General features: G+C 37.6%; 1 protein-coding gene across 1 annotated transcript in view; it reads right to left on the minus strand.

Moving 5' to 3' along the window:
- LOC149147603 (tRNA-splicing endonuclease subunit Sen2-1-like) overlaps window positions 1-17,299 on the minus strand; it is an 83,000-nt gene extending 65,701 nt beyond the window's left edge. The window contains exon 1 of the mRNA XM_089446062.1: window positions 17,094-17,299. The gene's annotated coding sequence lies outside the window, so the exon portion shown is untranslated. The remainder of the gene's footprint in view (window positions 1-17,093) is intronic.
- Window positions 17,300-17,714: the final 415 nt, after the last annotated feature.

Genomic DNA, 17,714 nt, shown 5'->3' on the forward strand with positions numbered 1-17,714 from the left:
TCAAGACAGCTCCCATAGCATACCCACTCGCATATGTCTCCACTTAAAAGGGTCGTTGCAATTTTGGTAATGCCAGAACTAGTGCTTCACTTATCTTCTTCTTTAACTCATCGAAAGCCTTTTGCTAACCTTTTCCCCACTGGAAACTTTTGCCACTCACTGTTATGGCGTGAAGCGGTGCTGCTAATTTTGAAAATGAGGCTATGAATTTCCTCAGGTACTGTGCTGCTCCAATGAGACTCCTAACTTCAGTAACATTAGTAGGCACTAACCATTTCATGATGGCCTCCATCTTGGAAGGATCTATCTTCAATTCTCCTCCACCAATCACATATCCCAAATACACCAAGGATTGTTGCGCAAACTCGCACTTCTTGAGATTTGCTAGCAGCTGGTGCTTCTTCAATGTTTCCAACACCTATGTCAAATGTGAAATATGCTCCTCCCAGGTAGCACTATATACCCATATATTATCCAAATAGACAATAACAAATGAATCTATAAAATGGCGCAATACATCATTCATTAATCTCATAAATATTGGTGGTGCATTACATAGGCCAAATGACATAACTAACTACTCATACAAATCTTGCCTGGTTTTGAAGGCGATCTTCCATGTATCTTCTTCTTTGACTCGAACTTGGTGGTATCTAGACTTCAAGTCTAGTTGGGTGAAATACTTTGCTTGCGGCAACTGATCTAGCATATCGTTTATCCTGGGCAGGGGGTATCTATTCTTGAGCGTGATTTTATTCAACGCCCTGTAATCTATACACATCTGCAAAGTCCCATCCTTCTTTGGCACAATGATGATGGGTGACCCACATGGTGATGTACTCGGTCGAATGACACCTTGTTCCAGCAGCTGCTGCAACTGTTTCTTCACCTCACTTGCTTCTATAACAGACTGCCTGTACAACCCAATATTTGGCAATGGGGAGTTTGGCAATAGCTGGATCTCGTGCTCCACTTCTCTCTTAGGGGGTAGCCCTTTAGGTTCTTGGAACACGTCCTTGTATGCCTGTAACAACTCCTCCAATTGTTGTTTTTGTTTCTTAGTACACCCCTCTAGGGATGCCTTGCCTCTTATTGACTCCTCTACAGACTGATTTTCTCTTAAAAACAATAAAACATACTTCTTGCTGGAACTGATCAATTTCTTGGCTTGGTTGACACTTACCAGTGAAATTTTCGACTTGCCTTTGTGTGCATTGATGATGAATGATTTTCCATCCTTGATGAGTCGGTACTGGTTAGCTCTCCTCATGAATATTGCATCACGCATGTACATGTATGGACTCCCAAACATGACTCCACATACATCAAGGGGAACCACATCTAGATCTACTTCATCAATAAAATCAACATTGATAGCAAATCTAATTTTACACTGTTTTGTTACCTTCAGCTCTGCATCCTTATGTACCCATCCCAGTGGATATGGGTTTGGATGATCATGAACTTCCAGCCCCAACTTCTTGACTAGATCTGTTGCAATGAGATTTTCTTGCGATCTTGAGTCAAACAGAGCATCAATCTTCGTCTTCTTGACCTGTATCTTTACATGGAAGAGTTTGGTCATTTCTTTCTCTTCCTGTTGCTGAAGGCTACTCAGATTCACCTCCTTCTGCACTGATGTACAAACGATCTTCTCATCCACGTCCGAGCTGCTTTCAACTTGGTTGCTCAAATCAGTGGCCATGAGATTCTTCTTCTTATTATCTTTCTTCTTGTTCTTCGGGTTTAGCTATGGATGCAACTTCCAACACTTCTTCTCTGTATGGCCATCAATGTTGCAATGGTTGCTAGGATCTTTGCACTGGTGTGCTGTGGCTGCCATCTTTTTATCTTTTCCCCATTTTTTCTTCTTCTTCCCATCCTTAGAAGCGTCTTGTTGCTCCTTTTGCTTCGATCCAATTGATTGCGCTCCTTTCAGGCCTATGTTCTCCAGGTACTGTGCCTGCACACAAGCCCCGTCCACTGTTTTGGGCTTGAACAACATCACTTGCTTACGCAGATGGCGGTGCAAACCCCCCAAATACTTGAGGAGTACATCTGGGTTCTTTGAAGAGATACCCAACATTATAGCCATCTTTCTGAATTTTGTGGTGTACTCCTACACGCTTTGGCCCGACTTTTGCCTGAAGTAATGCCACCGGATCCACTGGTCTTCCACGATCTAAATGGGATAAAACTATGACTTAATGAGGGTTTTGAAATCCTCCCACTTAGTCACTGGAGGTTCTCCCTCCAACCTCAGGGTTTCCTTGTGGCTCTCCCACCAAGTCAGTGCATGGCCCTCCAATTGCAGCCGCGTGAATGAGATCTTCTGCCCTTCCTCGATGTGATGGACACTGAAATAAATTTCCAGTTGCTGCAATTGGTGGTTCAACTTCAGAGCGTCGATCTCGCCATGGTATGGCTTGATATTGACTTTTGCTTTCACTTTAAACAGGGATTGGTTCACGACACTCGAACTGGGTTGATCTTTTCCGGGTTCTTTCTTCAGCTGGTTAGCTACGTCTTCTCGATCCCCCTTCTGATTTGTCCTCTGCATTTGAACCCCCTTCTTCTCCAAATATCCCCAACTTATTGCTTAGGGCCGCCATGAGGAGGTTTACATTGCAGTTTATATCGCAACTTGTTTTTCGAGCCGCGAAAACCTCACCTTTGCAGGATCACAAGGTTCATTTACAAATTCGTCGCCCATGATTAGGGTTTTATGATTTTCAGCCTAGCTGATCTAGATCCCTGCAATCTCCACAAAATATCCAAAGAAACCTGCTCTGATACCAAATGATCCGTAAACGACCGTGGAGATTCCACTGGATAGTTCTTCACAACAGATCTGAGAATATTATATTAAAAATCCGAGATTCTACACTCACAATTTTATTTAATTTCTAGACCTATAGATCTTACTGTAATTAATGCATGCATTTTAAAAGTAAATTATGCTAAAAAGAAGAGAATGACAAAATAAGCTCACACACACATAAGACACAAGATATGCTCTCTGGGAAACCCTTTCAGGAGAAAACTCAGTTGGAAGGTGAGGTCGCTTCGCTCTCTTTCTCTCTCTGGAAATATGGCTGCAGGTACAAAGAAGTAATGCCTCTTCCTCTCTAGTGGCGCGATTATAACACAACCCGATAACCTACTAGGGGTTAAGTTTGACTACATAACTCTTAACTAGAGTTACAAAATAGACTCTTCTAGAATATTTTACATCACAAACATGTGGCTAGCCCCTTTTCCATGAATAATGGAGACTAACGCGACATCCTCCTGAACTATAGGTGTGAAAACAAGAAGGTCAACTTCTGAGTGGCATAACTTTTGCATATGGACTCTGATTGATGCAATTCTTGTGCTGTTCGGAAAGCTTTCTGTGTGTAGAATAGCATGAAAAGGTGCTTTGCTAAAGCGGGCAACTTTTACCCCCAAAAAACGTCGTTTGATGCCTCAAAACGCTCCCGGAAGGTTTCAAACCCCATTTCGCCAAACTGGGTCCTGCTGGTAAAAACGGCCACGTGAGCTGATTCCTCCACTTTTTCCACTCCAAATGTATCGAGATGGATGACAAACAATATAATGATCCAATTCAGATCACATATATGTAGCGGAGTAATCTTCAAAAGGCTTGGAAGACGTTTACATCCATAATAGGATAATAATTGTACATTAAATATTATATAAAAATTGATGAGATATGAGATGATTACAATGAGGGTGAGGGTCTGCTTATATACCTTAGGCATGTACCTTTTCACCAACGGGTATGTCCTTAGGAACAAACCTTTTCATTAACTAGTTATTAATTAATCATTATTTATTTATTATTATAGTTTTACATCATTTATATTATTTTATATGTATTTTTATTTATAATACCCTTTCCCGAAAAGGTACCCATGGCAGTATATAAGCCCCAGGGACCCTCATTGTAAAAAACCATCATTCAGTTCATTAATAGTATATATACATTTATTTAGTAAAAATCAGAGTTATTCTCTCCACATTTATTGTCATTAAATTTTATGCCAAATTTTGGAACCAACAATAGTGCAGCCTTTACCAAGACTTCGGGACTTCAATTTCAGGAGGACATATCTCCTCAACAGTGAGGAACTACGTGGAGTGCTACCTACCATTGGAAACGACATGATGAGTACTATTAGATGATGATGGTCTAGCATGCATTATCATGTTCATTTTCCATAACAGAAGCGGGAAATGTAGGGCTTCTTCTGTCTTCTACTGGAGTTGACATCAATGACAACCAATTTTCAACATTGTATCTATATGAAAATGTTACTGTAGCCTTTTGATCTGATATCTTTTACATATTGTTTCATTTATTTTATGGTTGCAGATTACTTGGGTAAAGCATATATTTGTATTATTTTAGTTGCAGCAACTAGCTTACATTGAAATATGGTTGCCCATTTATGTACAGTCTCACCCTCCCTCTTTATCGTATCCCATGACCTAACTTCTGTCAATGCAAACTCATTGTATGAGTTTTCGGCACGGTGCAAAGAGTGAGCAACATACGTTGCTTATGTCGCTTGCAGAGTTCTCGTCATTGGTCTCATCTGTTTACACTTGTATGTATGACATGTTTTTCATTTGTCTCCTTTCAGTTTTAACATCGTTCTTTCATATATTTTTGATCAGCGTTAAATTTAATGTGAGTACATGAGGGAAGAAGTGAAAGGTATCATTCTTATGTGACTGATATTATTTTTACATGGTATTGTGTTTTGCCATATTTCTTTGGATGGAAGATATTCGGTTTGAACATCTTTCTTTCATCCTTTTTTTAATCAATGTTAAAGTTTGTAGTAAAAGAATACGCAGGGAATGAGTGAAAGGCATCATTTTTGTTTGTCTAATCTTATTTTATATGATATTGTGTTTTGCCAGATTTCTTTGGATGGAAGGTATTGGACCACAGGTCTATTGAAAATGCTTGAAGATGTAATTTCTGAAAGTATTTGTGGATGGTTAAGTCCTTTTGCTGCACATGGTTTCTGCTTCTCCCATGTCCAATGGAGTAACAAGCATCAACTTGCACATTTCAGCAATGATATTGGGTGCTGTTACATTTCCATTCAAGGATGTATATCATAATGAGGTTTAGTGGCAGAGTGTCTGTTAGGCCAATAGACCTGTACATCTGTTATTACATTTTAAATCTTGCAAGTGCAATATCTGTAATTCATTATGTATGGGAGAATAAGCTATACTATAATGAAATAGTTTTAATCTGGCACTATGTTTTTTTCTTGAACTTATACAAGCTTCGGATTTTCCATTGGTTTTGTAATAAAGTTTTGAGTTTCTAAATTTTCTTTGTGCTATTTGTCTTGATTTTTCCTTAAATAGCTTATCCAAAGATTATGTTCTACAAAACATATTGGAGTCTTTTAAGCAACATAAATATTTTGTCCATTTAGATTGTTGAAATAGTGGAGGATTAGAGTTTACTTCCTGCACCAGTGCTTATATTGTCGTTTCAAATGTCTTCATATACATGTTTATTGGCATTTAGGTTAGAAAATGACGAATATCTCCCATCTAGAATTTTGTCACTTCCACAGCTATCTAAAATCTTCCACATGGGTTGATGATGGTTGGTCCTAGATGTATGTCTTTGATATCCAGGGGTTTGGTTTTTGAAGCGTTTGCTGAATCACTATCACGTTTCCAAGTGTTTTTTTGGGTGTAGTTAGGCTTCACTATGTTAGTCAAGTAACTTTTATTTTCCAGGTCACTCATCTTAATTGTTTGTTAGTCAAGTAACTTTTATTTTCCAGGTCATTGTTTGTTAGTTGTTTCTGGTTTCCCTTTTTCTTTGCTCCGTTCTAGGAAATATCCTTTTCTTACATCCTTCACTGGAACTTCTCAATATATATGCCATTGTTCCAATGTCTTCATATACATGTTTATTGGCATTCAGGTTAGAAAATGACGAATATCTCCCTTCTAGAATATTGTCACTTCCACAGCTATCTAAAATCTTCCACATGGGTCTATGATGGTTGGTCCTAGATGTATGTCTTTGATATCCAGGGGTTTGGTTTTTGAAGCGTTTGCTGATTTGCTATCAGGTTTCCAAGTGTTTTTTTGGGTGTAGTTAGGCTTCACTATGTTAGTCCTTTTCTTACATCCTTCACTGGAACTTCTCAATATATATGCCATTGTTCCAATGTCTTCATATACATGTTTATTGGCATTCAGGTTAGAAAATGACGAATATCTCCCTTCTAGAATATTGTCACTTCCACAGCTATCTAAAATCTTCCACATGGGTCTATGATGGTTGGTCCTAGATGTATGTCTTTGATATCCAGGGGTTTGGTTTTTGAAGCGTTTGCTGATTTGCTATCAGGTTTCCAAGTGTTTTTTTGGGTGTAGTTAGGCTTCACTATGTTAGTCAAGTAACTTTTCTTTTGCCAGGTCACTCATCTTAATTGTTTGTTAGTTGTTTCTGGTTTCCTTTTTTCTTTGCTACGTTCTAGGAAATATCCTTTTCTTACATCCTTTACTGGAACTTCTCAATGTATATACCATTGTTCCATGGGGATGTCCCCCAGTGTGGGGGTGTGCCCCCCACATTTCCCATGCCCGAGGGACTGGGGCACCGAGGAACACGTTTCCCCACATCCTCCTTTGGGAACAATTTGGGGAAACACATGAGGAAACATTTCACAAGTGTGGGGGATGTGTTTCCCCAAAAGGCAGATGTATGGGCCCCCCCCCCTGAGAAGGGGGTTTCTTGGATGCTCCCCCTTAGATTTTTGTCCAACAAACCTGAAAATAGAACAAAAGAGGGAATAAAGCTTTGAGGGGCACCAACCTGTAGTTAACGCACTTTGATGAAACTGCCAATTCTTGAAATAAATGAAGAACGCATTGACTCAAAAAGAAAGGTATTGTTTAGTGTAGATATTGCGTTGGTGGGTGTGCACCCATGCCCATTCCATTTAATGCCCCATTTAATTCCCATGACCCTTGACCTCCCCTCATTGTCAAAACCCTTCAAGCCCGCATTTGACATTAGATTTGTGGCAAAGAGTTGCCTTGTTGGGCATGTTCCCGAGCCACCTCCCCTTGATCCCTGCAGAGAAAGGTGAAACAAACCAATCACTTTACCTAAACAACATACACATGTATATATTTGCACATGGAAGCATGGAACTTAATGAAAATAATGGAAATAACTCATTAAAGGAACGTGCATCCCAAGTATCCCAAATTAAGGTGCCATACATTGTATGATTGGGTGATTTATGCTTTCATTTGGAAATCAATTCAACATTCAAGCATCTTAATAGGCTTCCTAATTACAAGCGGTCATGGTATTATATGAGGCCCAGGGTAATTTCCAACTCATAGGATAAATACCTAGAAATAGCTTGTTAATATATATCTGAGAGTGAGGACAGATTCAGAACAGGGTTGGACCTTCAATCACATATTCTAGAGTTATAAGGATGCAAGGGAAAAATATAGTTCCCATAGACCCTAACGCACATGCTGAGGTGAAGGATCTACCAAGGACCTGAGGAAAATGTGCTGCTATGAATCCCACGATGATGCCATGTGATTCCGATGGGAGCGCACCCCTAGAGGCATGCAGATATGGTGACAACAGGGAGGGGATCACTCTTCTAACAATCTAGGGTTTCTCCTAAACCCTAATATTGTCACTCTTACAGGAAGCCACCTTGAACACATGCTTTTTCAAATATAACACATCCACTGAACATGATGCGTATCATCCAAAGATGAGTTTTAAAATCAAGAAAGACTCTTAACGCATCAATGAATCCATTAACCTTCAAAACCCTAATGCGATTTCTGAGGACTATATCTGAGATAAAACATGATGCATAAATGTGATACATGAAACGTGAGTGGGCATACCAAAGGGGTTGAATAGATGAGGTCACTGGGAGAGCAACTGGTTGGGGCCCTATCAAAAAACCCTAGAAGCTCAGGGTGAGTAGTGGGGTACCAAAAATTTTGAATATGCCCAAAAATTTGGGTGGTGTTGTAGCAGCTACAACAAGAGCTTTGTAAGAGAATCTACTGACAATGGCTTAGCTGAATCTAGGATTGTTACCAAGAGAATTTGGGCATTGGCATCAGTTGTGATAGTTATAAAAAATTCACCATTGAGACTTGTGATATCTCTCTGGGAGGGGACATAACTCAATTGGCACCAGGAAACTAACTAAAGGAAAAAATGGCTTTGTGGGAACATGACCTGAGGTAGGGTAAAATCCCACATATTAATTTCATCGCTTTGGTCAAGGAATTTCTGTTTTAGCCAAATATGAAGTTCGAACAAGTCAAATTCACAGTTGGTTTCAGAGATTTTATATTGCGGGTCCAATAAGGGTACATTACCTAAGTCTACATGTGGGGGAACATTGGGTTCTCTTCTGGTTTCTTTCCCTTTTCTTTGGGGAGCTTCATTTGAAGCAGCATGATGACTTTGATGAGATGAGAAAAGGTCACGGGTTACCTGGAGTAGGAAAATGACAGTGGAATGTTGAACTGGGTCCCTGGTGATAGTTTGAAATAGTAATGGATGGGAAATTTAACTGGCCAATGTTGTGGCTTAAGAATCTATAACAGGTTGTTGATCATACGACATGGTGAAGGAAAGAAATTTTATGGTTTTAGATCGTTTATATAGAATGATTTCCCAATTAACCATTAATATACCGTTAACGGGCAGTGAGTTTGTTCCATAGGGAGAAGAATGGAGCTAATATAGTAATAGCTTGCTGACATGGCGAGAGGGGTGCCAGATGGTAGCATGGGATTTAGAGGAAGTGAATCGTCAGGAGAAGTTTAATGGTTGGGATTAGTCGTGAGAGTGGGTTCCACGAGGGTGAGGTGGCAGAGAGCACGTGGAGGGAAGGTGTGCTGAGGTGGTAAGTATGGTGGGGTCTGAGATATGTTGCGACATGTAGGTATGATGGAATGTGGGGACAAGAGGTCCATGTGGAGGGCAATGAGTGGAAGTGGAAGGGGCGGAAGTAAACAATGGAAGCCTTTTCGGAAGGGGGGAGGGCGCACGATGAGAAGAAAGTGAGGAGGCAATGTGAAATTCTGAGAGGTCACCACAAAGCAGGAGCTTCGGACCCCACCCCCCCCCCCCCCCCCGCCCCGCCCATGGAAAATCGAAGTTGAGCTTAGGGGGCCGGGGGGCTAAAAACCTTCCCTCGTTGTTGATTCGGGCGAGGGGGCAATCTAAGCCATTTATTTTATTCTAAAGACCAAACTTAGGCTAAATAACTATTCCCAAACATTATTACAAGCACATTAAAGTGTGATTAACCTTTACTTAAGGTAAAGTTAATCAAAAACTATTTTTTTCCTAAAAATTATTTAGAAACAATTGAATGCTACATTGGAACTAGCAGAGCATATTTTTACTGATTTTTTCCCATCGATTAATCACAATTAAACCAAGTGACTAATTTATTCACTAATCTAACCTATTGTATTCCTATCCTAATCACGGTTAAACAATGTGATTAGCCCAAATTATTTCTAATTTTCTTATTTACCGAGTGGCATTTAAACAATTTGCACACTTTATTCAAAAATTTTAGATGTAAACTGATGCAATATTGATTTTTCTTGGTGGCATTTATATTTTCTCACCTAGGGGGACATTTTCACACATATTTTTTTCTATTTTTTGTTTTTATTTTCTTTATTCTGTTTTTTTGTCCCCTAAAATTTATTTTCTTTTTTCTTTTTCTATATATATATATAATTCTTTTGGAAATAAATTTCAAACATGAAACATTATTTACATTTTTCAAATATAAAATCATCAGGTAAAAACAACTCCTCCTATGAAATATAGGACCCTAATAGTGGCTCCAATGGGGATGGAATCCTCCTTGTGAGGTGCCAAGAACACCATAGATTCAGTAGCCTTGATCCATTGGGCATGCTGCAAAGATCTTCCAACTAAACTGTCTAACACATCTTTTATTCATATCTATGGTAACACATCGAATAGAAGCTTAGGGTCTTCACTACGGGCTTCAACTTCTGCTGATGTGCACTCTTGCAATATAAAAGTAAAATGGTATTTTACAATGGTGATGAATGAATTGACTTACTCTGATGGGAAATAATGCTTAAGATGCCTGCCATTCACTAGTCCACCTGGCAGCTCTTCTCCATTCAAATTGATTAACAGAAATGCATTATTGCCCCTGAAAGCTTCAATCTTAAAAGGCCCTTTCCATAAGTTGTCAAATTTTCCATGTTTTCCTTTATCCTCATTTCTGGAATCCCATTTCAAAACAAGATCATTGAGTTGAAAATCATCTGCCTTAGTCCTTCTATCATAAATCCTTTTGATATTTTCTTGGGTGACTTGGGTTTTATGATAGACTTCTTCCCTTGACTGTTGTAACTGAATAGTCTGGTTTATCCTTCTTTGCATGTCATTGGTCTCCACCTGATCTTCTTGTAGAAGTTTTAACACTGGAATTCCAAAAGAAGTTGGGAAAACAACATCTGTCCCATACACTATCTGGAATGGTGACATTCCAATGGATTTCTTGAAAGTAACTTTGTCTTCCCATAGTGCATTGATTATTTTTTTGTGACATGACTTCTTGTTCTCCAGCAATAATTTCTTGATAATGTTAGCCAAACTCTTGTTTGAGAAATCAGCTAACCCATTCCCCCAAGGGTAATAAGAAGTAGAGTGCCCTAACTTAATATGATATTTGTTATAGAAACCTATCATATTTTTAGACTTGAAAGCAACAACATTGGCAGTTATGATTTTATGTGGGCAGCGAAACCTAGACAGCATATTTCCTTCTATAAATAGGGTAATATGGTATCAATGGCTTGTCTAATGGGAATTGCTTCTATCCATTTAGTAAAGTATTCTGTTGCTGTCAAAATCCATTTCTATTGGCTTGAGGAACTGGGGTGGATTTCACCAATGAAGTCTAAACCCCATTGCTGAAAAAGGAATTCTACTGAAATTGGTTTCAAGGCTAGAGGTAGCATCTTTCTTTTACCTTCAAATATTTGGAATTGATGACAAGAGGTGACCCTTTTATGTACATAAGAGAATAGGGTAGGCCAGTAAAAACCAGCTCTAAGGATTTTATTGGTTGTGGATTTCCAATATAGATGGACACCATAGTTTCCTTGATAAAATTCCTCTAAGACCCAGTGTGATTCATCTTTCAAAAAACACTTTAGTAACATTCCTCCAACATATTTCCAATATAAATTGTTGTTAATAATGCAGAATTTCAAAGATTTCATTTTAAGGAACCTTGCTTTGGTTTTTATTAAACAAGGAGGATCATATAAGTTCTGTAAAACAAAAATTATGTTAGCATACCACAGTGATGTGGTGAAAACATCTGAGATCGATGTAGTCACTTTTTCTTCCTGTTCATCTAATTCTGCAATAAAATTTATGTCTAATATATTACAATTGGACCCTGCCATGAGTTTTTCTAACCCTTGATCCTTGATATTATTTGCTGGTATGATTTCAATATTGTATTCCAGAATGGTGGAAATCCATTTGCCCCTTCTACCATTTGGATCTGTTTGTGTGAGTATGTCCTTGACAACTGCACTTGGGACCAAAGAAATAATGTGTGAGTGAAAAATATAAACCTTGAAATATTTAAGGGCCTTTACCAATGCAAATTCCTATTTTTCCATGATGTTGTATTTCAGCGATGCATCTCTCAATGCTCTGCTAAAAAAGGCAATTGGTTGTTCATGTCCTTCAACATTCTTCTGCAACAACACAACTTCTATTGTATGATCAGATGCAAAAGATAATATCATAATTTTTTTTGTAAAATCAAGACTTATTAAAATGGGTACAGTTGTTAAATCTTTCTTGACCTTAGTGAAAGAATTTGTTGCATCATTATGCCATTTTATTTTGGTTTCCTTCTTTAACATGTATGTTTTTCTTTTAGGATTTCAACCAAATTTGGTATAAATCTTTGAAGGAAGTTTGTTTTTCCAATAAAGGATTGGACCTCTTTCGTATTCCTAGGGGGGTCTATTTTCATTATTATGTCCACTCTGCTAGGGTCAATTTTTATGCCATCCTTTGAGATGATGTGTCCTAGCATTTTTCCCTCTTATGAGCCAAATAGTCCTTTCTAGGGTTAAGAGAGATACCAAATTTTCTACATTTTTCAAAAACTCTCCTTAAATGGAGCAAATGTTCCTCATATGTCTTTGATAAGATAGTGATATCATCTAAATAAATGACTATAAACCTACCTAATTCATCTACAAAGGAAAAATCCATTTCTCTTTGGAATGTAGCCACAACATTCATTATATTGAAAGGCATTTTTACATACATGAAAGTGCCCGAGGGTGCTGTAAATTTTGTTTTCTCTTGGTCATAAAGGTGTACTAGAACCTGGTTATAACCAGAAAATTCATCTAATAGATAAACGCTAATCCAACTACCTTCTACAGGATGTTGTCCATTTTGAGCAAAACATAGTTGTCTTTTAGAGAAGCTTTATTTAGATTTCTAAAATCAATACATAGTCTAATCTCCCGAGTCTTTTTCCTAGTAGGAACTAAGTTTGATATCCATTTTGAAAACTACAAGGGTACAATGATTTTGGCATCATATAGTTTTTTAACTTCTTTCTCAACTAGGGGAAAAATCATTGGGTTGATCCTGCTAAGTTTCTGTTTAAAAGGTTAATGGTCCTCTTTAATAGGAATTTTATGTTGTATAATGTTGGTTTCATAGGAATTTAAATCCTCATAATGCTAGGAAGATACATCTATGGATCCTTTGAAAAGCACTATATACTTCTTCTTTTCAGCTGAAGGCAAAGATTTGGATAAATTAACTATTTTAGGCTTTTATTTGGTTCTTGTGCTACATTCTTCCACATCGACTCCAGTAGGTAATATTTTAGGTTTTTAAGCCACATCATTAAAATCAAATAACTCTTCCAAGGGAACTAACCCTCTAGGCAAAACATTATCCTTCAATTGAAAAATTTATGACTCTTCTTGAACTCTTCCAAGGAACAATAACCCTTCTAGGCAAAACATTATCCTTCAATTCGAAAAATTTATGACTCTATCTTGACACTTTATCCAATTCATTCAATTCTACTTGATTCATTATTTTATGTACATTATCATCAACATCACAATCTATGTCTATATTGGCACACTCAAGTTCCTCTTTTGACTGCAAAAAAAAAATTCAATATGTTCATCATTACCAAAAACATGCTAGTACCTGATGTTATTCAGGACAGCTGGTCTATTTCTAACTTCGACTATGTACTTGTAACTTGGGAGATAAGGCATTTTACACGTACTAGCTGAAGTAGCCAGACCAACAGCCATGATGTTTTGACCTCTTCGAAATATAGATACCTCATACTCAAAAAAAATTCAAGGAAATCTATAACAATATTCCTATAAGCCCTTAACATTGGATGTTTACTTGAATATTGCCCTTTGATTGGTTTAATTATGAGTTCAGAATTTCCATGAACTGAAATTATTTTAGCACCTAATTTTTTCAAAAGCTGCAATCCTAGGATTAAGGCCTCATACTCGGCTATATTATTTCTACATTGAAAATTCAGTTTATATGAATGTCCTTTGGATTTTCTATTTTGTGAATTGAAAACCCACACACCTACTCCTGATCCTTCCTTTCTTACAGCCCCATCAAAATCCATGTTCTACAAAGGCTCATTTTCTTCATCCAGTTTTACAATGTCTGTTTTTTTCTTCCATCTCACACAAATCAATTTCTAGGTTAGGGAGTTTTCCTTGTATACCTCCATCATTATACAAGATAAAAGAGTTTAGGTCTGAATGGACTGAATACAAGGGATGGTTGTTTGGTCTATCTTGACTGCTAACCATGTATTTCATTAGGGTTTCTCTGTAAAAGTCTCCTAGGCTGACCAAAAATAGTTACGGTAGCATAACCCATATCCATTTGTAGGGTACCTTGCAGCTCCACCCCCCCCCCATGATCTAGAGAGTAGCATTCCATACTTTGGGGTTATGTCTTCCACTACGATATCCATGACTATGCTTTTGGCAAGAATTTGAGCTAGGGTGACACAAAGGTCTTTAATGAGACCAAGGCACCTTACCTTGTTGGAATCAAAAGAATACAAGTCTTTATATGGCCTAGTAATTTCAAGATTCAATTTCTACATTGTGGCTTGGGGCATTAAATTTATGAGAAACCAGAGTCGAGCATGGAACTATAAAGAATTTTATCAAGGATATTGACACTGACAAAGAAAGGGGGAACATTTCCATCTTGGGGTTTACCTTCTACCTCTAGACCAAACAGCAGTTCATTCTTGTCATCAGCGAGGTTTACATTATATGTTCCTTCTCCTACTTTTAAGTCTTTCATTACTTGTGTCTTGTATGCATTCTTATTCATCAGTTCAGTGAGGGGGGTTGAAATTTTAACTTTACCCAATTCATTTTATATGATGAAAAAGGTTTGTGGCTTCTCTATTTCCCTGATGTTCTAATCCTATTTTTTAAGGTTTTCTCTTTGAGTATCTTATTTGGATTGAGTAGAGGAAGGAATATATTTAGTTTGACTAGAAGAAGGGATATCAGTCTGAGTCTTATTTGGTTGTTTATCAATATCCTTTTTGGAAGGAGTATCAGATATTTTCTTAGGAGGAGCATTAGAAGTTTTCCTACTCGTGACGTTGTATTACCTATGCACTTCCATTATGGAATTCTGATAACCTTTTTTGTATTCTTCAAACTCTAAAGGAATTGTCTCCAATTATGAAAGAAGAAATTGATCTTGCTCTTATTTACTCAAAAATATATGATCAATTTTTGTCTCCCCAAACATATTAATTTGGTTTTTCTTTGTATATTCTTCTAGTTCGACTTCTTTTTTAGCATAGTTTTCGTAGAAAGGAGACCTAAGTTGTTAATCATTAGGGCCCTCTGTTCCCTATGTTTTATCAGAGGTGGATTTCTTCTGAGATCATGATTTCTGTTTTGAGAGTTTTCTTGGTTATCCCTAGGAGGGGTTCTATCAACCACTATCACCCTCTCCATCATTCTTTCCATGGTTTTGACTAAATTATCTATTTTTAATTCTGATGAAGAGGAGGAAGGATCCTTGATGGTAACCCTTCTTTTGGTTTTAATATTGGATATTTTTGCTAATAAATTAGCCTCTAATTTGAGAGTGTTACTTTGCATTTATTCAAGTGTGGTAGGGTCTCTTTCTCTTAATTGGTAGGCCATGTTAACATCAAATCCTTCAAGGAAATGAATGAGGACTAACCCTAGTGGGGACTTTATAGTAGCTGGAATGGCATTATAAACTCGATTAAACCTATCACAATATTCTTCAACAGTTTCATTCAGCCCTCTTTTTAGATTTTTATATTCATTTAAAACCTGGAGGGGATTCATTTTAGTTTCCCATATGTTGAGGAAAGACTTATGAAAGGAAGCAAGATCATTAATGGTAGCTATTCGTAAATATTTAAACCATTTTCTAACCTCTCCATTAAGGCTTTGAAAAAAAGCCTCATCTTTACATCGTCTTCATCAACCTCCTGAAGGTCAAAGTAGTCATTCATTTTATGTACATGTTGTTATGCATTGATGGCCACAGTGCCATCAAACTAAGGAATCCTACTTTGACTATGTTGAGGCATGTTATGTAATTGGGCAGGTAAAACCAGGGGACCATATCAAGCTTCCATGAGTGATATATGGGGATGGACAACAGATGAACTTGTGTGAGGTGTAGATGTGGAAGGGATTAAGATAGTATGTATTACACTTTTTGATATTAATGGAGAGGTAGTGGAAATTGTTGAGGAAGTGGAACTAGTGGAAACAAGATGTAAAGATTGTGTGATGGGAGAAGAAACCAAGAATGATAAGGATGAAAGTTCAACTGATTGCTGGATGTAGTATTTGTGGATAGCTTGATCTAGGTTTGTCACTAGGTCTTCTAATTTTTCAAACTGCTGGAGAGCTTGTTTGTCAAAATTTTTGTCTACAAACTGATGTTCAGATATGTATGGTCTTAACACCCACTCATCAATGAAAGTTTCATCTGCAAAGCTTTCATACTTGCTTCTAAACAAACTGATTTCAAAGGGTAGGTCAAATTGAATATTTTCTATGGTAAGAAAACTCTCTGGAAAATAATTGGCTCTTGGAAGAGGATTTTTACTCCCTTGACATTCAATCGAGATTTTCTTCCTTGTCAAATTCTCAGATTATCTAGGATATTGCAAGGATTCAGATCTGGATGAGCTCCGATATGAATTATTTTAGGAGCCAGATCTATATAGTATTTAACACACAATTGAAGTATGTACAAAAATTACAACCTCAAGAACATTTTTTATGAAAAATAAATCTTAAATGTTTCTAAGATAAAGTTTTTGGAACGAGGGAAATAAAATTTCAACCAAAGATTCTATGTTCGATCCGCAGTATGGTCACCAGGATGTTATCACTCCATAATTTTTGAGGTTGCATAGTAAATTATAAAGGTACCCTTAGAACCACTTTTGAAACTAGGAATCCAGCCCTTCCAGTTTCAAAGAGGGATCTCTCTTTATTATTTAGCTTTGTTTTACAGATGATCGTAGCCTAGTTATCATGTTCAAGTTTGAGTTTTTTGTGTTGTTAGGTTGAGATAGTGGAATTAGGGGATCAGGTAATGTAGTCATGGTTTTATATTAATCAAATGCAGAGTATACAAAATAAAATTACAAGGCAGGGTAGGCAAGTTGACTAGATCCTTTAAGATCTATGGTGTGAAGGAGAAGAAAAATATTAAGAAATCCAATTAAAAACAGAGAAGTTAAGAATTATTTTTTTTAATTTTCATAAGAAAACATGGAAATTATTCATAAGTCAGATACAGAGTGTACTTTTAAAAAAATTATGTTTGTACTTTTCTTAGAATAATTTAGATTTCAAAAACATATATGAAAAAATGATGAAAACATTTAATAGAGAAAGATGCACTTCACCAATGAAACGGAAGAGGCAAAAGTCGGCCCATCCTCCTCTCTCCTTTATCCATGCAAACACCGGACCCTTCTCTATTCGACTGCGCATTTGAGTGGGTTTAAAAGGATTTCACCCTGGTCCTCCCTCCACGCCCCCTGGCCTTGGCCCGAGAAAGACTTTATCCACCCGAACGAACTCCGACCATGTGCTGCTGCGGTTTAATATTACGTTTTTTTCTTTTCTCTTTCTCGGGCCAAGGCCAGGGGGCGTGGAGGGAGGACCAGGGTGAAATGGAGTTAATGGAAGTCAAGGTGAGTGGCTCCCTGCGTGCAGGGAACACTATCACCCCCGGGGAGTCCGAGTCCGAAAGTTGAAGTTGCTGGGCAAAATGCTAACGCTCTTAACACTTGAAGTTTTTAATGTTCTGTAATTTTTTTAAAGACTTATGTAAGATCGAAGTAGATAATCCAACTTGTGACTGACAATGAGAAAGGATTGTAATGGTAAGGTATTAAGGCGCGAGCACTCGTTACTAAGTAAATGAATCACAGTAGATATAAAGTTTTTATGGGCCATGCATGATGAGGAAGCCTGGTATGAGCAAAGGCAGAAAATAACACTGACAAAGAAGGTAGATACCC

The sequence above is a fragment of the Pinus tabuliformis genome, chromosome 9 (assembly GCF_031772625.1).
Source record: "Pinus tabuliformis cultivar Carrire ecotype Pingquan chromosome 9, CPIR1, whole genome shotgun sequence".
Taxonomy (NCBI): domain Eukaryota; kingdom Viridiplantae; phylum Streptophyta; class Pinopsida; order Pinales; family Pinaceae; genus Pinus; species Pinus tabuliformis.